Source organism: Peromyscus californicus, unplaced genomic scaffold (assembly GCF_007827085.1).
Source record: "Peromyscus californicus insignis strain IS unplaced genomic scaffold, ASM782708v3 Scaffold_18__1_contigs__length_77618521, whole genome shotgun sequence".
Classification (NCBI taxonomy): domain Eukaryota; kingdom Metazoa; phylum Chordata; class Mammalia; order Rodentia; family Cricetidae; genus Peromyscus; species Peromyscus californicus.
Window position 1 is genome coordinate 63,447,423 of NW_026294480.1, and position 26,256 is coordinate 63,473,678.

The 26,256-nt window shown below is 41.7% G+C and overlaps 1 pseudogene; it reads left to right on the forward strand.

Moving 5' to 3' along the window:
- Positions 1-484: 484 nt before the first annotated feature.
- LOC128113187 (ferritin light chain 1-like) overlaps positions 485-26,256 on the forward strand; it is a 31,979-nt pseudogene continuing 6,207 nt past the window's right edge.

Genomic DNA, 26,256 nt, shown 5'->3' on the forward strand with positions numbered 1-26,256 from the left:
GTAGATATGAAATTGTTCGTCATATCTGGTAACTCCAGTGGTGATCTTCACAACAGCTGCAGTTGCCTGCAGCTGACACCACAAACAAATCAGATAAGTTGGCAAGTAAACAGAAGACGGGTAATAGTTACCTCACGTGACTCCTTTAGGCACTGAGGGGAAATAGGTCTGTGGCTTGAAAGCATAGAAGGGAAAGGTTTTGGTTTTCATTTTTTTTTTAAAGATGGAAATGATTCCAGTATTGAAGCCCACTTTTAGCTTATTCCTTAAGCTCAGTGAACAGTTTGCAACGTCTTTAAATTTTTTCTCGTTTCTTAAGTGCTCTGAAAACCTTTGTTCACGACTATCTTAGCCACAGTAGAGAAAGGATAACAGATAAAGGAGTGTGATACAGGAGTATGAAGGCATGCTGCTCTAAATGGTCCCTATGCCACAAATCCCTCACGGAGAATTCTTGTGATCCTGCCACCCTCACTCCACCAAGATGAGCACCAAGCTGAAGATCTCTCTTGCAGAGACTGAAAATAAAATAGATTGGAACAGGGAGCAGCTGGAATGGAAAGAGAAACTGAGGTACACGGGGCGGTGGGGGGGGATCAGCTATGAGGAGGTGGATGACCAAAAGAAGAAAGATGAGCGTGGCAAGTGGGAAAGGGGTGGCATGGCTGGAGGATGCCAGCCAGGCGCCTCTAGGGTCATGCTCGCAGGAATATCCCTTGCCTCGCCAGCTGCGGTCATGAGAACTGATGTTAGGTGTGCCTGCTGTTACAGCTGTCAACAGGAAGATGTCTTAACTGTTTTTTATTTTTCTAAATGAAGATTTATTTCTATATGATCTGACAATAAAAAAATACAGCTCTGGGCTCAAATATACAAAAGAGGACCATTCGGTGAATCAATAGCCATGCTGAGCAGTGAACACATTTGCTTACTCTTCACGATTGAGTAAGTGCACGCTGTATTTGTTGATTAGTTCCTAAAATCCTACTCGGTTACTCAAACTAAACCCTTTGCTTGGAATTATGGATGCTTTTGATTTTCAAACATCTTTATTTTCTTAAATTCATGTCTCTATTTATAATAATTATGTTCAATGAGAAATTAGAGAGCTGTTGCTTAATTTCTTTAAAAATAATACTTTTTTTTCATAAACTTCAGAGAATGTTTCTTTGGTGAAAGGGAAAAAAAAAACAGTATTTACGTGGTCTTTTCTCCCTAAGGCTACTAAACTCTGTGGTAGTCCTTTATCAGCAGTGTTTACACTTCATGATTTTGCTTATTTAGATGCTTGCAGAGTGTAAAATTATGGGTCTGGTGGTTTGTGACCAGAATTTGCTTCTCTACATCTATCCTTCTTTTACTTGAATATAAAGTTTTATTTTGGTAAGTTTTCTGTTTTCCTCTGAAACACACATAAAGAGTATGTAAACTCCCTAAAGAATGTTCCATGAATTGATAATGGCAGAATGTTTCTCTCTACTGCACACTTTTCAAGTATGCAGAGTATAGCCTAGACCATGCTACAGTATCAGGCTGGAGATATGGCTCTATTGCTAATAATCTTACCTAGCATTCACACAGCCCTGCTTCCATCCCCACACAGCATAACCCAGGCATGGTGGCACATGTTGGTAATGCCAGCAATTGAGTGGGAAAAGCAGGAGAATCAGGAGCACAAGGATCTGTGATATACACAGCTTTTCCTACCAGAGAAATTATCTGTCTGCCTGCCTTCTGTCCTGGAAGGGATCCTGTCCCCTGAGAATACAGCTTAGCCTAGTGGACTAAGAGTTGACAGTTCATTATTCTCTGTGGGAAATAAATATAAAACCACTTTGAAGGAAATCCTAAGCCTTTGTTCTTCAAAATGTTGCTATGTGCTCTTGCTCTTAGCGCATCTTCATTTTGTGACTCCTGCATTCTCCAGTGACCTCTGCACTCTTAGGGACTCTTGGGAGTTGAGGTCAACCTGTCTCTCATAAATCTTTTCCAATGAAATCTGTTGAATCTATCTGATTAATCACAGCTCTCCACCACCCAGTTACATTCTCGTTTTCTTTCCTTGCCTTTTGTTTAGAGAGTTGGGAAAAAGTCTTTCTTCTTTGTCTTTCTTTTCTTTTCTTTTTCTTTTGTAGTTACAAGTAAAAGAAAATTGGTTTCAACTAATTTTGACAACTAAAATAGGGAAAGAGATTTATTCATTCATGAAAACTAAGAATTGAATAAACAGGATGGTTCTGAATGCATTGGTGTCAGCAGGGGAGGTTGGCATAAATATTCTTTTTTAATATATATTTTTATTGAAAATACATTTTCTTTATATAAAATATTCTGATCATGGTTTCCTGTCCCCAAAATCCTTCCAGATCCTTTTCACCTACCCACCCTTCCAACTCTGTGTCCTTTCATTCTCTCTTTTTAGAAGAAAAACAGGCAAACAAACAAAACAACAAAAAGAGAAAGAAAGAGAAAACACAAGAAATACACAAAGACACACACACACACACACACACACAGAGCAAAACTCATAAAAACACAAAATAAGAAGCCATAATATACAAACAAAAGACCAGTAAGACAAAAAACAATGCCCAAACAAATGAATATGAGATAAAAAGTCTACAAAAAGATCATTGATAATGCTGGCCATGGGGTGGTCAATATCTACCTGCACTGTGGTTAATACACCCAGTGGGACTCCATGGGCAAAAAGCAATTTTCCCTTTGTAAGCAGCTGTCCATTGGAGATAGCTTCTGGGTTAGGGATGAAATTTCATGGCCACTGCTTCCTCTCAGCTCTGGTACCCCATCTGGCTTGAACCTGTCCAGGTCCTGCGTGTGCTGCCACAGTCTCTGTGAGTTGATATGTGCTTCAGTCTCATATCTGGAAGACACTGTTTCCTTGTTATGTCCTGTATTCCCTCTGGCTCGCATAATGTTACGATAAAGGGAACTTAGAATTAACAGATGTGAAACAATACACACTTCCGAATGAGAGGTGGTATAGCAATACGGGTGCAAAAATACTGTTTACCTTTATTTGAGTAAGCAAACTGCTTTACAAAACTCGTCACCGACCCATGTCCACTCCTAAACTGGTATTTTCATGTAAAAGGGGGAATCCTTTTTGTTTCTGTATATGCTTACTTGTAATTCAGGTATTTATTTTTATGTATGTGAGTGTTTGACCTCACGTATGCTTATGTATCACATGCTTGTCTGGTGACTGCAGAAACCAAAAGAGGGTAACCCACCCCCTGAAACTGAAGTTATAGATGGCTGTAAATTGTTATGTGGGCACTGGGATCAGAACCCAGGTCCTCTACAAGAATATCAAGTGCTCTTAACAGAGCCTTCTCTCTAACCCTTTTCCTGGATGTTCTATGAAATGCAATCCCACAGGGTTCACTTGCGTCTGTTTGCTTCCTTATTTGTTTGTTCATTGTCTAAGTTTAAAGAATTTAAAGAGTTAACAGAGAACAGAATGAGTGCTGCAAACAGCCCTTGATTTCAACCCCCAATCAAGGCATCATCCTATATCCCAGCCTGCTGGAATCCCCTCAAACTGCCCTTGGAGTCACTTTTCCTCTGTGTAGACTCCACCCTGAAGGTTATGTAAGCACTGGGTAACCCTCAGCTCATCCCAGCAACCGATAAAGGAAAGCTGTGGAAACCTCCCGAGAATTTCCTCTGGTTTAAATTAATGGAAGTCGTGGAGTGTTTTATGGTGCATAGATAATTTTGACAAATGATTACTCATTAAAAACATAAACAAATGGAAAACACCACCACCCTGGGTTTGAGAAAGGATCTCACTAGTGATGATTTACACACATTGCTTCCCTGTTGCCCCTTTTGGGTGGCTGCAGAGCAGTTTGGACGGCTGCAAACCTCAGCTGCCGTGATCTCAGCACACCTCCCCAGCTTCGCCTTCTCCAGCATTCACCTTTTCACAAGTTGTTGCCAACAGTCTATCTCAATAGCCAAGGGAAGGAACATTGCCCATTGGGGAGCAATCTGGCAATAATCCAGCCTTTAGGCTGTATCTCCTTCTGATAGGCTACCAGGTGCCAGGCACAGTACTAGATGCCGGAGTTACAATGATGCCTCCTTATTTCAGTCAAGTTCTGTCCTTGAGCTCTTCTTTTTATTAGTTCTCACTTGGACACCACATTTAGCTCCCGTGTGTATAAGTCCCACTTCTGTTCTTTACTGTGCCACATAAAGAGCCCCCAGAAGCTCTAGTCTCCATTCATGGTCACCATGTCCATTCACCTGGTTCTATAGAGGAATGGACTCCCCTTATTCTCCTTTTCCCTCTGTGTTCCCTCAGTTTGATAGTTAAGGCTCCATTACAGCAACTCCATTGTTCTAACTTAGAAATCATCCCAGGGGCTTCACATTTTACTGCGCAAATGTACTCTGGCAGTCAGACTAAATGCTGGTGCTGCAGGAATATTTATGACAAAGAATTCTGTGATCAGGGCTCGAGATGGCACAGAGTTAAGAGCCCACATTGCTTTTGCAGAGAACCGGAGTTCAGTTTCCACTATCCACTTTGGAAGGCTGTCAACCTCCTGTGACTCCATCTCCTGAGACATCCCACCCCTCTGGCCTCCATGGACACCTTTACTCACATGCACATACCCATGCAGAGATACATCCTCACTCTCAGAAGTAAAAATAAAATAAATCTTAGGAAAACAAAGAACTTTGTACCTATGAAACGTAATCTCAGCTTGGTTCACTTTGCTTTAACTTACTGTATTCCTATCCGACTAGGGAGCTTTTGTCAACCACCCATGCTGTCCAAGGCCAGACAGAGTCTGTCTCCTGTCTACGTTTCACAATTATATGCTTTTGAATTTTCTGTGCATCAAGCTACTCAAGTCGTTCACCGTTTCCTTCCTTCCAGGCATAGTGAAGACACTCCTCACGTCCATTACACCTTCCCCTTGGAGTGCACACCTCCTAATACATCCCGTCCATTCCTCTTTTTGTACCAGCAGCAAAAGGAGAAGCCGTGGGGTGGAGTAATGGAATTCCACGGGACACTGGACAACTGTCAATTCGTCAGTTTGTGAGCGTGCACTTGTGTTTGGAAATTTCCAACCACACTTAAAAACCAGGAGGGAGCGTCTAATTCGGGGCAAGAGAACAGAAAGTCTTGTGGAACTTTATCAGGAAGGGCCATCCAAAGGGTGCTGGCTTCAGAAATACGTGGAGGTTTGTTCTTACCATCTGGGCCTTTGTGACATCAGGGGTCTTTAAGAGTGGCGAGGGAGATAAATCACGGGATAAAGTCCTTTGCAAGAGAAGTGGGCGAGGAATCATCCAGGGACGAGAGACATGCCAGGGTTACGGTGGAAAATTTTCAGGGCTCGGCCCTCCAGCTCATCTCCAGGACACTGCCCCCACTACGGAAGTGCCCAGAACTGAACACACAAGGCCTTTTCCAAAATGCAAAATCAAAAATCTTCAGGAAAGAGAAAAATGAACAGATTAATTCTTTTCTTATTTCTTAATAGTTCCTTCGGCTTGTATAGACAAAGAACAAGTAACATTTGGAAATAACCCAAGGATTTTCTTTTGTGTTTGTGCTTGCCAGCACACCTGAGTACAGTCGAACTGTTAAGAATTATCTAATCTGACTTTACAGGTGGCTTCAGGGAGGGACGCTTATCTGACCGCTCAAGGGCAAGTCGGGTATAAAATATGCTTTGTGAAAACGTCTGCCGGGATTTTGACATGACACATTGTACTGTAACAATGAAGGATCTGATAGCGAGATCCCTCAGGCCTTTGAGTTTCTTGGTGTTAATTTGGAGAACAAGGACAGAAGATTTTATCTCTGGGCTCCACTATTATGCTTGATTTGGAGGCTCTTTTAAGAAATCTTACCAGTTGTTAATTCAACAGAAACAAAGCAGATAGTTACAGCATCTTTCTATGTGAGATCCAAGATCATTATCTACCTATAAATTTATCTTGTGATATTCAATCTTTGTTAGCTCGATTTAAGAAATGAATATTTAAAGATGTAAGTTGATTTATTGAATACTTTTACATAATAATTTTTCTTCTGTATGTGTGTGAGTGTTCTCAAGTTCAATGTGTATTATACTTAATTCCTGCTCTCTCCACCAGCCCTCCAAATTTTCATCATGGCAAATTGCAACTTTATTATTTTACTTACTCAGGGGTCATGACCTTTGAATTCCTTTCCTCTTCCCTTCTCTCTTCTCTTCTCTCCTTTTCTCTTCTTTCTTCTCTTTTCCCTCTTCCTTTCCTTCCTCCTTCTTTTCTTTCTCTCTGTCTCTGTATGTATGTCTCTCTCTGTTTCTATCTCCGTGTCTCTGTCTCTCTCTCTCTGTCTCTCTCTCTCTCTCTGTCTCTGTCCCCCCTCCCTCTCTTTCTCATCTTTTGATAAAGTGACTTACTATTTAGCCTTGACTGATCTGGAATTTACATAGACACTCTCACCTTTCCATCCAAAGTGCTGGAATTACAGACATGTGGTGGTATATTGTGTACCCTAATAAATTTGCCTGAAGATCAGGGAACAAGCCACTAGATTGAACATAGAGGCCAGGCAGTGGTGGAACACACCTTGAATCCTAGCATTTGGGAGGCAGAGAGCCGTCTGGATCTCTGTGAGTTCAAAGCCACCCTGGACTACATGTGATGGACTCAGTCTAGGACAGAAACAGAGCCAGGCAGTGGTGGCCGCACCTTTAATTCCAGCCCTGGGGAAGCTGAGACAGGAAATGACATGGGTGGAGAAAGGTACGTAAGTCGTGAGGAGACAGGAGCTAAAGGCTTTTCAGCTGAGGAACCTCTGTTGACTAGAGGCCTTTAGTCTAGAGAGCTCTTTCAAGCTGAGGAGTCCTAGAGGTCAGAGATGGCTTGTTCTTTTGTCTCTCTGGTCTTTCAGCAAATTTATTAGGGTACACCATACATCACCACCGACATGGACCACTATGTCAGGCTTTTCTCTTGCACTTACATCCCCCCATTCAAATGATCAGCATATCCCATTGACAGTATCTTCAAAAGACCAAGAATCCAATTACCTTCCATTCCCTTCACCAACATCTTCCTGATCCAAGCAACAGTGGTCTGTATAGTAGTGTGAGGGGACACCCTTCTTACTCCATACAATCTAATCTCAATGGAGGGCAATTTTAAAAATCCCTTATATTCTGCCTAAAACATTGTGATAACCTCTAATTTCTTCCACAGCAAGGTCTTTCCAAGCCCTCCAAAAGCTCAGGAAATTCAGACTCTTTCCTCACCCTCCCATTTATATCCCTGACCTCCTGGTACCCAGTGACCTCATATTCTTGACCTTTCTTTGTCCTCTTCCATCCTGATGTCTGAATAATGTCTGTTTCTGAACCCATAGAACTCAGCCACAGAACCAGCCGCCCTGAAGCCAGCCGCCAGCTCCCCCTACTCCTCTGAAGTCTCCTGAAGTCTCAAGCATGAAGACCAGCTAAAGCAGTGATGGAGAGAAAAAGAAGGCAAGATCAGGATTCACACTGCAAATGAAAATAACCATCTGCCACTGATAAAAATCATTTCCCAAGCACTTCATATTTATATTTAACAACCTCGCATTCCATTAAAGTTGCAAACTTCATGTGACCCTTCCTGTGCTATTTAAGAGAGAGACCGGAGTCAGAGAGTTTACAGCAGAAGTATTTCTTAGCTAACCTCCTAGAGGGCATGTATAGGAAGAACATGATTCCGAGGCATCCAACTAAAGCTCCTGAGGTGGGATTTTTTTTTTTTTTTTTTGAAAATTCTGGTTGGCTTTGGCAGGTCACTATGGTCTTAGCATCGATAACTCTGGCTTATTCAAACAACTGGAAATGATGATAAATTTCCAGAAGACTGTAACCAAAAAGTAGAAATAAAACATCTTTCCAAAGAATACAGGTTCTGTAAAACACCCATTGAGAAGCATGGATAAAATTTACTAAAGCAAGCAGAACTATTTTAAACAACTATTCTATAGTTCTTTAGTTAAAAGAAAGCAAACAAACATGTTGTTGGTTGGTTTTGCTCTTTTGGGGGCCCACCACTCAGCTCCCAAATAAATCACACACAGAGGGTTATTCTTAATTATAAATGCCCAGCCTTAGCTTGCCTTGTTTCTTTTTCTTTTTCTTTTTTTTTTTTTTAATTTTGCAATACAATTCAGTTCTACATATCAGCCACGGATTCCCTTGTTTTCCCCCCTCCCGCCCCCCTCACCTTCCCCCCAGCCCACCCCCCATTCCCATCTCCTCCAGGGCAAAGCCTTCCCCACAGACTGAGATCAACCTGGTAGACTCAGTCCAGGTAGGTCCAGTCCCCTCCTCCCAGGCCAAGCCAAGCGATCCTGCATAGGCCCCAGGTTTCAAGCAGCCAACTCATGCAATGAGCACAGGACCTGGTCCCACTGCCTGGATGCCTCCCAAACAGATCAAGCCAATCAACTGTCTCACCCATTCAGAGGGCCTGATCCAGTGGGGACCCCTCAGCCATTGGTTCATAGTTCATGTGTTTCCATTCATTTGGCTATTTGTCCCTGTGCTTTATCCAACCTTGGTCTCAACAATTCTCGCTCATATAAACCCTCCTCATTCTCGCTAATTGGACTCCCAGAGATCCACCCGGGGCCTAGCCATGGATCTCTCATCCAGATCCCTCAGTAGTTGGATGAGGTTTCTAGCACCACAATTAGGGTGTTTGGCCATCCCATCACCAGAGTAGGTCAGTTCGGGCTGTCTCTCGACCATTGCTTGGCTTGTTTCTTGACAGCTTTTCTTAACTTAAATTAACTCATCTATCTTTTGCCTTTGGGCTTTTACTTTTCTCTATTTCTGTATACCTTTCATTATTTCTTACTCTGTGTCTTGCTGTGTAGTAGCTGACTGGCCCTTGATGTCCTCCTCTTTCTCTGACTACTTCCTCAAACCCCTCCTTCCAGATTTCTCTTTCTATTTATTCTCTCTGTCTGCCAGCCCCACCTATCCTTTCTCCTGCCTTACTATTAGCTGTTCAGTTCTTTATTAGACCATCAGGTGATTTAGACAGGCACAGTAACGCAGCTTCACAAAGTTCAACAAATGCAACATAAACAAAAGCAATACATGTTAAAAAATAATATTCTCTAACACAAATAAACAGAAAACAACCCACCAACCAAACAAACAAACAAAAAACATTCACAGGATCAGTCATTAGTAGCTTCTCAGGAGAGGTCCGGGGCCTTTCTGGGACTGACTTGTGCACACTCATCCTTTACAAACATGAGAAGAAAAACTAATAGTGCCCACATACTCCCAGTGAGCCATCGGAGAAGTAAGCCCAGGAGAACAGAGCACAGAACAGATCTCCAGTAAGAGCACAAATCCAGTGTTGAACACGCCTCCTAAAAGCACAGGATGCTGTCCAAAGTCTATAGAAGTAAAGCATCATCATCAACATGAAACTTGGCTTGTGGGTCTGGAGACAAGGCTCAGCGGTCAAGAGCACTTGCTGTTCCTGCAGAGGACCCTGGTTTGGTGCCCAGAACCTACACAGATGGCTTACAGCCACCAGTAGCTCCAGCTCCAGGGAACCTTATGCTTTCTTCTGGCCTCCATGGGTACCTGTCCATACATGGTATACACACATAAATAATAATTACTCTATTAAAAATAAATCTTTAAAAAACATTCACTTGTTTGTCAGGTACATGTGATTTTATTTTTGCTTAGTTTCATCTGTCAAAGTAAACTTTAGCTCTGGGCTTGGAGTCCATTTCAACCTTATTCAGAAAATATTATTTCTTTATAATTTTTACAATCTCCTGACTCTGAGTTTCCTGAGATTTTTATCAACAATGTGAACTGTTTAAAGATTGGTTTTACTTCTTCTCATAAGCATTTTTCATAAAGTAATGCATGTGTAGGTTTGAAATTCGAAGTAGAACCAAAGGATATGCTAGCTTTTCATTCAATAACTGGAATCACATTATTAGCTTCTTACAATGTACCTTCTTACAAAATTTAACTCATTTACACATTTATCCTGCACATTTTTGTCTTTCTCTTAGGAGCCTTTGTTAATTTTTTTTCAAGAAACTGTAAACATCATTTTCTAACTATGATTCAGGATTCTTCCATACTTCCAAGGATCCATACCTATATATTTACATTGCCAAGTATGATAGCATATTATTCTGCTTTATCCATAAATCTTATACTTTACATGTAATTTGTTCTTATTTTATCTGACACCTTCTGAAAACTTGTGATGTTACAAGAGGGAAATTCAGTAAAAGCAATTAAACAAATGTCTATGTTCACACACCAGTAAGAGCTTTAATTGTATGTAATTGTCTTAGGGTATTTTATTTCTGTAAAGAAACACCACGACCATGGCAACTCCTGTAAATAAAAACACTTAATTGAGGTGGCTTGCTTACAGGTTCAGAAATTCAGTCCATTATCATCATGGTGGGGAGCATGGTGGCGTGCAGGCAGATGTGGTGTTGGAGCTGAGAGTCTTACATCTTTTTTTTTTTTAAACAAAATAAGTTTATTAAAAGAATTTTTCATGATACAATATTATTTAACATGTTAGATGTTTTCAACACATTTTCTTTCCTTTTTTTTAAAAATCTTGATTGAGGGAGACATTATGGGGTAAGGGAGAAGAAACTTGGTGCTAGGGAATTTCCCAGGAATCCACAAAGATGACCTCAGCTTAGACTACTAGCAATAGTGATAAGGGCCCCTGAACTGGCTTACCCTGATAATCAGATTGGTGACTACCGTGTCATCATAGAGCCTTTATCCAGTAACTGGTGGAAGCAGATGCAGACATCCACAACCAAGCACCAGGCTAAGCTCTGGGAGTCCAGTTGAAAGAAGGAAGAGGGATTATATGACAGTCCTATATCTTGACTTAGGCAACAGGAAGTCGACTGACTGTCACACTGAGTGAAGCTTGAGAAAAGAGACCTCAAAGCCTGCTCCCAGAGTGACACACTTCCTCCAACAAGGCTGCACCTACTCCAACAAGGCCATGCCTCCTAATAGTGCCACTCCCTTTGGAGGCCATTTTCTTCCAGACCACCATAGTGACTAACAGTTGTAAACTATCTCTAGGTTGTGCACTGAAGTTGAAGGTTGTTCATTGTTTTTCACACAATGACAACATAACAGTGTTGATTGCAGAACCAAACAGGGTACTGTCACAACAGTTTGCTTCTTATTGTGTGTGCTATGTTGACGATGCCCTGGTGTCCCCTTACTTTGTTTGCATCCTGCCCACTCACATCTTTTAACATCACGAGGGTAGCACTAAATCTCTTTTTCTTTCTTTCTTTCTTTTCTTTCTTTCTTTCTTTCTTTCTTTCTTTCTTTCTTTCTTTCTTTCTTTCTTTCTTCCTTCCTTCCTTCCTTCCTCCTTCCTTCCTTCCTTCCTTCCTTCCTTCCTTCCTTCCTTCCTTCCTTCTTTCTTTCTTTCTTTCTTTCTTTCTTTCTTTCTTTCTTTCTTTCTTTCTTTCACTCTTTCTTCTAAGCTATTCATTATCCTGCTGCATGGGATCTGGTTTCATCCTACGGCTTCCTGCTCAGTCCTCTGCAAGGCTGGGTCATCTGTCTCTTACATCTTGCTTCCCTCTGTCTGGGGTTAATGTCTAATCATTGTGAGATAACATATATCCTCAACATGCTCTAAGAACAGCAGGAGAGGGGCGGTGAGAGGGCTCAGCCAGTGAACATGCTGGCCAGGCAAACCTGATTACCTAAATTCAATCTCTGGAACCCGCCAAAGGAAGAAAATCCATTCATGAGTATGGTCTTCTGACCTCCACATACATGTGCACCATGACACACATGTGCCCACACTCACACATACAATAATCAATAGTTTTAAACATTTAGTCACTTATTTTTACATGTGGGAGTGTATGTGCACCACACACATGCAGGAGCCAGCGGAGGCCAGAAGAGGTTATTGGATCCTCTGGAACTAGGGTTACAGTAGGTTTTGAGCCACCTGACTTGGGTGCCAGGAACCAAACCTAAGTCCTTTGCAAGAGCTGTAAGAGCTCTTAGCCAATAGACCACCCCTACAGCCCCATAAATTATTTTTTAAAGGACAAAATGGCAGCAGAAGGCATCTTTCAGGGGCCTTATGTTTTAGAAGTTCTGAAAAATGTGTGGTTTTTAAAAATGATTTAACATCGTTGGGATTCTAAGCTGGAAACGCATTTCACTCAAAACTTTGAAGGCCTTGTTCTGACACTTTGCAGCACCTGAAACAGCTGAGCAGATGATCAAGGCCGTCTGTATTATTTGTTGATGCCCTGATTGCTTCATTGTCGACTGCTGGGATAACAGTCTCTTTGTTGTTCTGAAATTTCTGGGCAATATGATACTAGGTGTAAACATGGGTATAATAATAATAATAATACAGTCACTGCACTAGGCACACATGAATGTCTGAGACATTTCTCTGTGTTTTCAATTTTTTCCCATGTTTATCCTAGATGTACTGGGTAATCTTTTCCTACTCCTTCATTCACTACATTTTTCTTTCTTTTTAGCAAGTGTTGGGTTTCGACAATTTTTACTATTCTCTGTCTGTTTATCTTTTTTATTTTATTTTTCTTTATTAAGAAATTTTCTACTCACTCTACATACCACCCATACATCCCACTTCCTCCCTCTTCCCACCCCCCCAGCCCTCTCTCCCAAGCCACCTCACATCCTCACATCCCCCAAATCAAGGTCTCCCATGGGGAGTCAGCAGAGGCCAGCACACTGAGCCTAGGCAGGTCCAAGCCCCTTCCCACTGCACCAAGGCTGCGCAAGGCATCACACCACAGGCATCGGATTCCCAGAAGCCTGCCCATGCACAAGGGACGGATCCCGATCCCCCTGCCTGGGTGCCCCCCAAACATTTCAAGCCAAACAACCGTCTTCCATATCCAGAGGGCCTAGTCCAGTCCCATGGGGGCTCCACAGGCACCAGTCCACAGTTCACGGGCTTCCACTAGTGTGGCCAGTCATCTCTGCGCGTCCTCCCATCATGATCTCGACGTCCCTCGCCTGCAGTATCTCTCCTCTCTCTCATCAATTGGATTCCCGGAGCTCAGCCTGGTGCCTGGCCATGGATCTCTGCATCTGCCTCCATCAGTCACTGTTCTAGAGAGATCAAAAATACAAGGAACATACCTAAACATAATAAAGGCAATTTACAGCAAGCCAACATCAAATTAAACGGAGAGAAACTCAAAGCGATTCCACTAAAATCAGGAACAAGGCAAGGCTCTCCACTCTCCCCACACTTATTCAACATAGTACTTGAAGTTCTAGCTAGAGCAATAAGACAACAAAAGGAGATCAAGGGGATACAAATTGGAAAGGAAGAAGTCAAACTTTCACTATTTGCAGATGATATGATAGTATACATAAGTGACTCCAAAAATTCTACCAGGGAACTCCTACGGCTGATAAACTCCTTTAGTAAGGTGGCAGGATACAAGATCAACTCAAAAAAATCAGTAGCCCTCCTATATACAAATGATAAATGGGCTGAGAAAGAAACCAGAGTAACATCACCCTGTTTATCTTTTTAACGTTATTTGTTGTTTTATGGATGCACATCTTCTCTAGAACTGTTTACAGTTTTTGCCCTCCTAACTTCTGAATTAGTTGGGTTTCCTCCAGAATCACTTTCTTTCTGTTAAGTTTGATCTTTCTCTTTGTTGCTGCTGTATTTTCTCCAGCTTGGTGACCACATTTTTTTGTTTATAAAAGGACAAGCATAGGGAAGTGTCTGAGAACTCTGTGAGGGGAGAGGCAGTTTGTCCATTGGCAAAGTAGGCAGGAAGCCAGTTCTTGGAGGAGTGGATTCCAAAACAAGGCTAGACAAAGGACATCTGATCCAGCACCTTGCCTGGTTGTCTTGGTCCTCGTTTGACTGCCTGTCTAATGTGAGTAAAACTTCTTCTTCCTTTCTTCTTTTATGTGTTTGTTAGTTTGCTGATGCTATGCACATCTGGACGCCAGGACTTCCGTGTGCTGGGAAGGGCTGCTCATGCCAGGCATCTCGTCCTTCATCTAGTCTTCAATGCACATGTTCTTCTGTGTCCCCCTTTTCGCTCCTTCCGTCAACTGACTTGTGACTCTAAGAGCCACATATCTCCTGTGTTTACAAGACGGATGGGTGGCCTGCTTGCAGTCCTCGCCTCTCCAATTTCAAGCTCTAGCTTGTCTCATTCTGAGCTGATAAGCACTACACATCTTTGTGCTTCCAAAAAGCAATGACCTCCCCAGACTGGGGGTGACTCCCTAACCTCTCTTTCCTTGTCCCAAGCTTGCACGTTACCGTCAGTGTTCCCGCAGTCAGAGACTTCCACTCACGGAACATGCTATGTTGTGATTTGACTATTAAACACTTCTTGTCAAGGTTTTTTTCTGTCCTCAAAATGTGATGTCAGCCTTCTAGAGCTCAACAAATTCCTTTCTGGTTCTTCACATTGTACTTTCACCTCAACTTAATTAAATCAGACTTGCTTCTGGCCAGAGGCCATCATCATCAACACTGGTTAGAGTAGAAATGGAGGATGAGAGCCGCCACACTCGCTGTAGCAGGGGAGGGGAGGTCTGGGCTATCTTGGAGCTGATGTCTGATTTCTTGTGTTATTTATATAAAAACTCCTGACTTTTTTAAAAACACTTTTCAAAAAGATTTATTTGATTATATACTAGTAATAGACCAAAATTTCCAGAGTTCTCTATTGATACTGAATTTGGGGTCACAATCTATACTCCCAGAAGCCATTGGGTTCAGCCACCTGTCCTGGAGACATCTGATAACAGAGCCAAATTAATAGTAAAAATGCAGAAAAGGAGGTTCTTTCAATGTGGTGGCTCAGGGAAGAGGGATAAGGAGATCCAGTGACCCCAGCTTCAAGTCCATCTTCATGTCTTAAAGTTTAAATATGGAGCAAGGGATATGCACATCTGCGCAGTCCTGGTTCAGGTATGGTACCCTCCTCCTTGTCTGGGTTCTAGTCTCTCCAGCAAGGTGGTCTGACAAGCTGTCAGGACTGTGTGAAATCTCTTTCTAGAAGTCAAGTTACTGCTCTGGCTAATGCCAAGCTTCAGCCTTTTTCTTCTCCCAGTATGTGATTCCTGGGGGGTGGGGGGTGTCTAGTTTCTTGGGGTCTATTGTTTCACTAGTCTGATAGTTAGGCTTAGGAATACGGCCATCTTTTTAAAATTGATTTCATTTATTCCAGGGTAGTAATATTATCAAACTACTTGAGCACTGCTATCAATATACACAAGGAGCCGTATTTGACAGGCATAGGATCAGGATGCTGGTGAGCTCTTTGTCTCCATGTTCAACGAGATAGAAAGGCCTCCTATGATGTACAGCCACAGCAATGCAGGGTTTGCAGTGGTGTGATGTTCTATCATTTTCAGACTTTACCCAAGGGAACACATACATCCCTTTTGCTAATCATGTATCTTATAATACCTAATCAGCCGTGCCAATAAACTACTAATATGATAAATTCCTCCAATATGATACTGGAAATTTGCACTTTTAAGTGTATAGGTTCACAAAGCTTCTACTTGAAATATGGCTTGGTTCTCTGGGCCAGAAATCTCTGGGTTACTGCCAGATCTCTCTCACTCAAGCAAAATTTACTGGCGTGAGGGAATTCTGAAAGCCTAGGGTGCATCATGTAGCAAAGCTTACTGAAAGGGAACCAGGGCCTCTGATTCAGAGGACTGACCTGGCCCCAGAAATCTTCATCGAATTGTTCAATCTTTCCAGTGCACAGTATTGAGAACTTCTTTGATAATCTTACACCAAGGCACCAAGGAGAAAAAGGCATATTAATTGATGTATCTGAACCTTCTACAAAGTGTTGTAAGAGGAAACAGACCAGAGAAAATCAATATACAAATGTGTCTAAAGTATCTTCCTTTCGTTATGGTTAAATAGATGGTAATTCTTCACATTAAACATGTAAATGAACCAGAGAATATAGACTAATGTCATTATCACTTAGATAAAGACCATTTAACTACTAAACAGTATGGTAGTTTAAATAAGAATTCCCATAGGTTCATATATGTGAATGCTTAGTCACCAGGGACTGGAACTCTTTGGAAGGATTAGAAGGATTAGAACATGTGGCCTTGTTGGAGGAAATGTGTCACTGTTACTCAGGGTAGGCTTTGGGGTTTCAAAAGCTTACACAAGGCTCAGTCTCTCTCTCTCTCTCTTGACCTACAGATCAGGATATAGCTCCATCTCTGCTACTTTTCCAGCACCATGTCTGCATACTGCCGTGCTCCATGCCATGGTAATAATAGATTGATAATGGAAGCCTCTGGAAATATAAGCCAGCCCCACATTTGATACTTTCTTTTGTAAGAGTTGCCATGGTCATGGTGTCACCTCACAGCAATATTAACAGTGCCTAAAACAAAGGCCAGTTTCTAAAATGACAATATTTTTGTTTGTTGGATAAAATATTAATTTTATAGCATAATGTGCCTTGTCCATAATGGATTAATGAGTTCCTCTCAAATGCAAAAGGTGTATAACCTCAGTCTGACCTTCATGAATAGACAGCAGCTTCCATGCATGCCTTTTTGCCAGAATAGCTTCTTCTCTGAACCCTTATTATGTCAGGGCAAGTTACAGACTCGTAGACAACACAGGTGAGAGACATGCTGGAGCTAGAAAGAGTTTTCTGCTGTCAATCAACCATTTCATAGACAGCCAAGATCACCAAAAGGGAGCTGTGTGGTTGAACACAAATATTCAAATCAAGGCAAGATTACATTCAAGCTATTTGATTCACTTAGGAGAACCCCGACTTTTCACTGTTACAAATGTGGGCAGGTAGGAACCCGCCGACTGGGCTGTGCCAGAAGTCAAGGTGACAGAAGTCTTTGTGAAGATTGCTGATGCTGGATTGGTTCGTCTTCCTCCAGTGTCTATTCCCCAGACAGGCTCTTATGATTGCTTTATAGATATTAATTTCTGCAGGGAAGTCACTCACTCTGATTGAAAGGTCTGATGTGATTGAGCCCCAAATACCCATGGCCAGACGCCAGATGAAATTTCCCCTGAATATGAATGCCTTGCCTGTTTCTGCAATCGCAGACGAGGGCTGCTTCAACGCACCCCTCCCACCCTGTCTTTCTGCTGGTTAGAGCAGAAGTCCTTGTCTCCCTTGGCCCGTGTCTCTTTCCCAGCCTGCATCTCTTACCGGCCTGGGCCTTTGCAGTTGCTGTTTAACAGCTGCAACGTGGTCCCACAGCAGCGAGTGCTTCAATCTGCTGCACCGGCAGCCTTTAAAAGACGTTTCTATCCCAAAATGATTCAACGCTACGTAGACACAGAAACTGCTCCACTTTTGTAACTCCAACCGGAGAGAGGGGAAGGGGGGAAGCTGTCCCCGGAGGGCTCCTGCAGGCACTGGTTGGTTCAGTTCCTCTGAACTAACAGGTCTTTTACTCTGTGTTTAGAAATGTTGAGTGTCTTGTGATTTGCTTTTAATATTTATTTAGTAACATTGTGAATAGAAACTAGACCCAAATCAAGAGGAATGTGGTCTTTCATGTATGTTATAGACTGGTAACTGCATGGTGAGCCTTTGTCTGCCTGTGTGTAAGTACAGCATCTATTTATGTCCTTTAAAATAGTGTTTACTAGGTGCCCTCTCTGTCCTAGGCACCGAGTGAAATAAAGGTCCCCAGTGAATGCTACATTTGTTTCACTGAAGCTTAGAATTTGAAGAATGTGATCTTAATTTATACCTGTCACTGTCACCTGCATTCATTCATTTTATCTCACAAAGGAAGTTTTTCATGCCCTGCCCTTTACTGCTAGAAAAAAAAATACTTCCCGTGTTTTCAAAATCTTTTATAATGGTTCACTGTTTAATTCCGTCTCTGCCCCACGATACAATCTGAGATGCGTCTATCAGTTAAGCCTTTGTACTCAACTTGTGGAATAAAGTAGGCAAAACATCTAGCATAGTAGACACATTTGTGGTTTTGAGTGGAGTGTTTTACCTATAGGAAAGAAGAAAACTATTCCTAGTTTTCACTGGTACTTATGACCAACAACATTGGAGATGTATAGTATCCATGTAAGTGACACAGAATATGGACAAGCAAAATATTTGCATTGGTTTAATCAATAAAGAATGAGTTGACCCAGCATCATTCTGTAATACTTTTATATTTTTGAAAGATTATTTTCCTTGGCTTCGAAGGTGACTCCTTTAGGCCTAGGAATAGGAAGGTGACGTTCCATGGCAAATTGCTAAAAGCAGTCTATCAAACAGAAGTGACACAGAGAGAAATGAAGGAGATGATTGGGCCCCTGAGTACAGACCAGATCATTTCAAGTAAGTATTTTAACTAGCAGTATTGATACAGGAAGATGGGGGACACAGGGTGTTTCCTTGTGGTCCCCATAAATCATCGGAGTAGTTGTCCAACTTTGTGCTGCCAGGGCCAGAATTAGAGAAGTGACACTAGCAAAGAAAGACTCTAACATAGGATTGGGCTTCCTAATTGGATGTCCTGCCTCTGCACTGTAGCAGCTTTCTCTTCAGCAAGAATCTTGTTTGTTTGCTTGTTTTGTTTTTCCAGACAGGTTCTCTGTAACAGCTCTGGCTCTCCTGGAATTTGCTTTGTAGACCAGGCTGTCCTTGAAGTCACAGAGATTGGTCTTCTTCTTCCTCTTGAGTGCTGAGATTAAAGGTGTGCACCACCACGGCCCAGAGCAAGAATTTTTTTTTTTTTTTTTTTTTTTTTTTGGTTTTTCGAGACAGGGTTTCTCTGTGTAGCTTTGTGCCTTTCCTGGAACTCACTTGGTAGTCCAGGCTGGCCTCGAACTCACAGAGATCCGCCTGGCTCTGCCTCCCGAGTGCTGGGATTAAAGGCGTACGCCACCACCGCCCGGCGCAAGAATTTTTTTGTTATTGTTGAAAGAACATTTGTAGGACATAGAAGTAAAGGACAGGATCTACTACTGATCCTGGAGAATTTTTTCTTTTTATTTATTCTTCTCTCATACAATACATGCCAACAATGTGCTCCCCTCCCTCCTCTCCATCCAGTTCCCCACCACCACCTCCCCTCTCCCACAGATCCACTCCTTCTCTGTTTCCCTTCATAAAAGAGCAGGCCTCCCAGGGACATCTCCTAACTTGGCATAACAAGATGCAATAAGACTAGGCAGAAACCCTCATACCCAGTAGGAGGAAAAGGGTCTTAAGAGCAGGCAAAAGAGTCAGAGACACACACCCCTCCCACTGTTAGGAGTTCCACAAAAACCTCAAGCTAAACAACCACTACATTTTTGCAAAGGACCTAGCACAGACCCATGCGGGCTCCATGATTGTTGCTTCAGTCTCTGTGAGCCCCTTTGAGCCCTGCTTATTGATTCTGTAAACCTTGTTCTCATGGTATTCTCTACCCCACTGGTTCCTGCAGTCCTTCCTCCCCCTCTTCTGCTGGGGTTCCCCTAGCTCCACCCAATGTTTGGTTGTGGGTTTCTGCACCAGAAAGAATTCTTCAGCTTTAGTCTGAAGTGGGGCAGATGTAACATGGAGCAATTGTTCAGGAGAGAAATGAGAGTGGGCACAAGGGCATGGGGAGGTTGGAAGGACTGAAAAAGAAGGCCTTGCTCAGATGCCCTGTTCTGCACCCTTGGCCCTCTCATTTCCAGAGCCATTCTGAAGGTACTAACAGTACAGAGACCTAGAAAACCAACCAGAGTATTGTTCTTCTTTTTAAGCATCTATGAATCTGAACTCTAGAGCAGTTGGAATCTTTGATCTCTGAATTAACAACAGGGTGTAGAAACTAAAATAGCTTTATGGAAAGAGAAAGGCAAAGTTGGTCAACTGTTTTTTGAGTATTTTTCTAACTTCATCTATGAATCAAGATTTAACCTGACACAATTTTTTTTTTTTTGGTTTTTTGAGACAGAGTGCATGTCCTGGATCTCACTCTGTAGACTAGGCTAGCCTTGAACTCATAGAGATCCACCTGGTTCTGTTTCATGAGTGCTCAGATTAAAGGCATGTGCCACCACCACCTGGCCAACTTGACACAATTTAAATGCAACTAAAAAACTTTTCTTAGCCATTACTATAGAACCATAAAAAGTTAGTTGATAAAATTGATAATGTAAACCCAAGGTTAAAGGTTTTCAATAAGTTACTGAAAATATTCTAAGCATTTAATGTATTTTTTTTCCTTTTCTGGAGTGGCAGATAACAGCACCAGAACTTACAAAAGTGGAGGTAACTCTATAAAAGACCAGCAACCAGATGGGTCAAATGATGTCATCAATCACCTGCATCAGACGTTCTGTTAATTTTTCTAATTTGATATTCTACCAGGCCACATTAATTACCCCATCCAGAATTTGTGTAATGCTCATCCTCCATTTGAAACTAAATGGGCAGGGGTCTAGTGGACTGAAATACAGAGCGATGTCTCCTTGCCAAAGATAAGGTTAAATCTGAACTGGAGTCATAGTATCCTGTGGACACATGCATAACATTTATTAAAGTTTTTTGTCCTTACCAAATGATGAAGGAAACTGAAAATCCTATGGATATTAAAGAAGAAGAGGGAGGGGGAGAGGGAGGAGGAGGAGGAGGAGGAGGAGGAGGAGGAGGAGGAAGAAGAAGAAGAAGAAGAAGAAGAAGAAGAAGAAGAAGAAGAAGAAGAAGAAGGAATCCAAAAATCCTCTTTGATTAGAGATACCTAGAAAATGCATGGAAAGACTTTTAGTTTGGCTTTGTCTTGAATTATCTAAACATAATTCTGTAGATTTACCACTTTGTTTTGTCTATGAAGTCTTTAGAATAAGAGATAAAGAATGTTACTTAGAGGCAGGCTTATTGAACATCAGCTAGAAAGAACTAGTACATATAGGGTACACAAATACAAACACTTAGAATATTTCCTGCTTTCCTCTCACTCCCTTCCTGAGACTCTTCATAGCATCTTTCAGGCCAACTAGAGGATCATAGTGAGACCCTGTCTCAACATCTGCAAACTTATCTGGGGAGGAGGGATGAATGGGCTCAGAGGGTTATCCAATCAGCAGATGACCTAAATAGAGGTCTGATCTCTTCCAAGTAAAAATGAATTTGACAACAGATGGCCTTTAATGTGACTAGTGACAGTAGATTTTCCTGTGTGTATAGGTAGATTTTCTAGAAGCCACCTTCCATAATCACAAGAGCATAGTTCTTAGAATTAATCATTTGACTCTTTCTAGCATCCATACCTATGTACAGTCTATTGGTCTGTTTCCCAGGAGATATCTGGTCAATAACGTAGTTAAATTAGATACACAGCAGATCATAGTCTTCATTTATCTGGACCTTCTTCTTTAATGTGAAGAAGTTGGCCAAGACAATTTCTATGTTCTTACACGTCATGCTTCATTTGATGAGATGGAGGATTTTTCTAACATTTCCATCAGTAGTTGTATTTGTTGTCTGTTAAGATGTCACAAGTCAATCCCAAATCAGTGGCTCAATAGGACACATATTTATCATCTTAGTTCCTGTGGGCAAGGAGCTTTTTAGGGACATGACTAGAGAGAGTCTCTGCTCAGGGCTTCAAAGGATGAAATCAAGATGTCACCTGGGAGGGCAAAGGAGATGGCTTGGCGGGCACAAGAGCTTGCTGTGCAATAGGACGGCACGAGTTTAAATCCCCCGTACTCACATAAAAGTTAGGCATGGCCTAGTGTACCTGACACTTTTGTGTTGAAAGGAGGAAATAGATGGCTCTGAGGAGGATGGTGGTCATCCAATATAGCCAAAACTAGTGAGCTTGGGGCTTAATGAGAAGTCCTGTCTCAATGTAAGGTTGAGTCCAATAGAGGGAGACTCCTGACATCTATATCTGACCGCCATACATTCACAACTGAATGACTGCGTACACATGTCATATGCAGCTGGAGATTTCTCCAGTTCCACCAGGGCCTGCAGCAACTAAGACCCAAGTAAACACACAGAGACTTATATGACTTATAAACTGTATGGCCGTGGCATGCTTCTTGCTATCTAATTCTTATATCTTAAATTAACCAATTTCTATTAATCTATAAGTTGCCACGTGGCTTGTGGCTTACCGGTACTTTACATCTTACTTCTCATGGTGGCGGCAGTGACCAGCAGTGTCTCCTGACTCAGCCTTCCACTTCCCAGAATTCTTTTCTCTGCTTAGCCCACCTATACTATACTTCCTGCCTGGCTACTGGCCAACCAGCATTTTATTTATCAATCAATCAGAGCAACATATTCACAGCATACAGAAAGACAACCCCAGCAGCCCAGGGTTTCCTTCCAAACTCATAAGACCTCTAATAAGAGAAATCTTTCTGACTTACTGATTTCTCTCTTTGGAATTTACTTAAGGCTCAGCAGGTCAGATCACACTGTGTGCAATACTATATGATGAAAATGTCTCTTACATTATAAAAGACTGGAACTTTTGTGGAACCTCACAGTCAGAGAGGTAATAATACATCTTAAAGTCACTGCTATCCCATTGCGTTTCCAGACTGCTTGTTTTAACTACCTTTAAGAGAACACTGTAACAACCAATTTTACTTGCCTTAAATTTCCTGTGTAATCAACTTTTCTAATCTAAGCTGATACATAGCTGTGATTTTAAATCATATACTCTTTCATACCTCTGAGGAAGAACAATGTGTGTGTATCATTTACTGAAAATAGCAAATGCAGAGGTTAAAAGGAACCTTCTAAAATCTATAGTAACATTTGAATGCAACATTTATTAATATTGGCTGATAAAAATGGTATTTATTATTTGGATCAGTTGGGATAAGATGGAGCCATTGACTTAATCAATTGTAAACTCTGTTAAAGATTGCTGTAAAGTATCCCATTCCTTCCCCCATGGGATGCTTTCTGTGCTGTTCAATAAAGACAGAGCAAAACTCTTTGATAGGGACAGACACACAGAAGACACAGACAGACACAGGGTCACACAGCTACAAGACAACCTTCAGGCAGGCACGGATTCAAGCCCATGCAACAGACAGGCAGAGGACAAAAGACATAGAAACAATGAAGTAGACTTGCTCTTAGTTAAATGACTCCAAAGGGAAGTTGTTTTATTGTTTGCCTTATGACACCAGTGCATTGCTTGTGACTTTGAGCCAATCACTAATGCATTTGATGCATGTAACACTCAAGGAGAAATGACATATAAGACATGCATACCACAGAGCAAGAATCTGGAAAGCTGTCTTAGAATTCTGCCTCCTTCTGTAGCATAAACAGCCCAAAGTTACTGCTGAGTGGTCACCCTTCTTAAATGTGCATCAAAGGTGTTTCATATGTGGCCAAATTGAGAGATTAGGCAATTTTTAGATTGATATTTAAACATTTATCTGATTCACCCTTGCTATAAACATAACTCACAGAAAATAGAGATGTAGAGCTAGAAAAAGTGAGATTCTAAAGAAATGGTTCACATGCCTGGGAATCAAGGAGGCCCAAACACTGTAGACTGAGTGAGTCGGCTGCAGACCAAGGGAAGAGGTGTGGCTGCAAGATTTTTTGAATAAATTTTGTTTATTGACAGTTTTCTTCATGTATATAATATACTCTGGCTGCTTTCTCCATACTCTGTTTTATTTCCCTCTTCTACATCCCAGCCCCACTTTTTACTTACAAATTTTTCCCCATAATCATTACTTTTTGTTTGTATTCCAGAGTTTTACTAGGTCCATCTCTTTACTCTAGTTATCTATTAGAGCCTGGTATCTTCATTAGTGGACATACAACTAGATACTATGCCTCATCACCCTCCTGCAATCAGTCATTTGCCAACAAATTAGTAAATTCTAGAGCCAGGTGATCTCCTTCCTCACATATAGCCTACTGTTGGGGGGCTGAACTGTGGGGGTTCAATGTGAACAGATTGTCAGGTTGTCTTAGTTAGGGTTCTGTTGCTGTTAAGAGACACCATGACCATGGCAACTCTTACAAAGCATTTGATTGGGGCTGGCTTATAGTTCAGAGATTTAGTCCATTGTCACCATGGCAGGTGGCATGCAGGCAGACACGGTGCTGGAGAAGAAACAGAGAGTTCTACATCTTGATCTACAGGCAACAGGAAGTGAACGAAGTTATACACTGTGAGTAATTTGAGGACAGGAGATCTTAAAGTCTGCCCCCACCAGTGACACACTTCTTCCAACAAGGCCACACCTACTCCAACAAAGCCACACCTCCTACTAGTGTCATTCCCAATGGGGGCTATTTTCTTTCAAGCCACCACACATGGCTATGTCATGCTTGAAAAGTGGCTTTCACAACATTTTACCCTATATACCGACTATTACGTTCTTTCCACCACATCTTTCACAATGTTCAAAGAGCCGTAAGGGGTTTGTATACACAACTTGTTCAGGGCTGAGCCCCTCCGCCATGCTTTACTCTAAGCACCTTGGATAGCTTTGGGTCTGTGCATTCACTTCTATTCACTGGAAAAAGAGGATTCTCAGATTAAGGCTGAGCATCAGCCTTTTTCTGAATTCTGGGGTTAGAATGCCTTCTCTCTGGAGCCTCTCATTTCTTTTTTTAAGAATTTCAGCTGATTGGATGAAGTCTGCACACATACAGAAGAAAAATATTTTATTTAAAGTCTAACAATGTATATGCTAATCTCATCCAAAAATATATCTTCATAGAAACATCTGGATTTGTTTTTGACCAAACAGCTTAGTGCCAATAATCTAGAGAGACTGACACAGGAAATCAACTGCCATGATCTATATGCAAAAAGGGGATGGCCACTTTAAATTCTAACTGATTGCTCCATTACAAGATTTTGGATTTTTTAAAATGTCCCTCAATTTTTTCCTTAAAATATTCTTTTGCACACACATGAACAGTTCTCAAATTTAACATGCCCAAAGCCTGTTTATCTAAAATTTAACTCTACTAATGGATCAATGCAGCAAAATATACTGTGGGTTTTTCTTTTGTTTTCAAGATCTGAAGTGCAGAGGATGCTACTAAAATGAGAACACCCTGATGACTGTCATAGAGCTGACGAGTTTGGTGTGTTTCCTCTTTCTTTTTGTGTGATATTTAGGGGCATGTATATTCTCTGTTGTCAAGACTTTAAGCTTAACCTAAGCATCGTTCTCTTACATTCTGTGGGCAGTAACTCAGCTATAGACCGACTCATCTAAAATGGGGCCATCCAAGCTGTTTTGCAGAATAGGCTGTGGGTCATCTGGGCCACGTGTGTTTGTTATGGGTTGTGCTAAAGAGAAAGGCCCTTTGGGCTTTGCTCATCTTACAGTTCACCAGAACACTGGAGGATGGGAAGAAACATGCAAAGAGTGTGAGGCCACTATGGAGGGAGGCCATTTCCTCCCGCTTTGCATGGCTCAAAGCCAACAATACGGTGAAATCTAATTTCAATGGGGTAGAGAAATATAATCTACTTCTATTAAGCGGAACTGCAAAGCCACATGACAGAAGGCGCAGGGAATATATGAAGTGTAAACTGCTTTTTTATATCACAGCAGCATCCGCTCACAACTTGATTTTCCCCAAACATTGCAATGTGGAGTTCATCAGCTGGACACACGCTGTTCCTGCTCATTCAGGTTTTGTTGTTATTTTTTTTTTTTATGTTTTTATTGTTTGGAGGTTTCACGAATTTACATAATAAATTTCAGTTCTTTCCTCCACCCCCATGCCTCTCTCTCATCTCCCTTCTGTAGCACAAATCTTAAAAGGTCTTATTAATTAAAAAAAAAACTCAGTACCAGCTATTGGGGTAAATTCTGAAAGATCAGAGAGACAGAACAGGCCATAGCTAACTTCACCTCACCTGGTCTTGTTTCCTCAAACAGGAAGCCTTCGAGTCCTCACCTGAATGGATCTCAGCTGAACTGCTGCTAAAGGCTTAAAAAGCCTCTAGTTACTGGTTTTCATGCCTTATATACCTTTCTGCTTCCTGCCATCACTTCCTGGGATTAAAGGTGTGTGTTATCATGCCTGGCTGTTTCCAGTGTGGACTTGAACTCACAGAGATCCAGATGGATCTCTGCCTCCAGAATGCTAGGATTAAAGGCGTGTGCTACCATTGCCTAACCTCTATGTTTAATATTGTGGCTGTTCTGTTCTCTGACCTCCAGATAAAT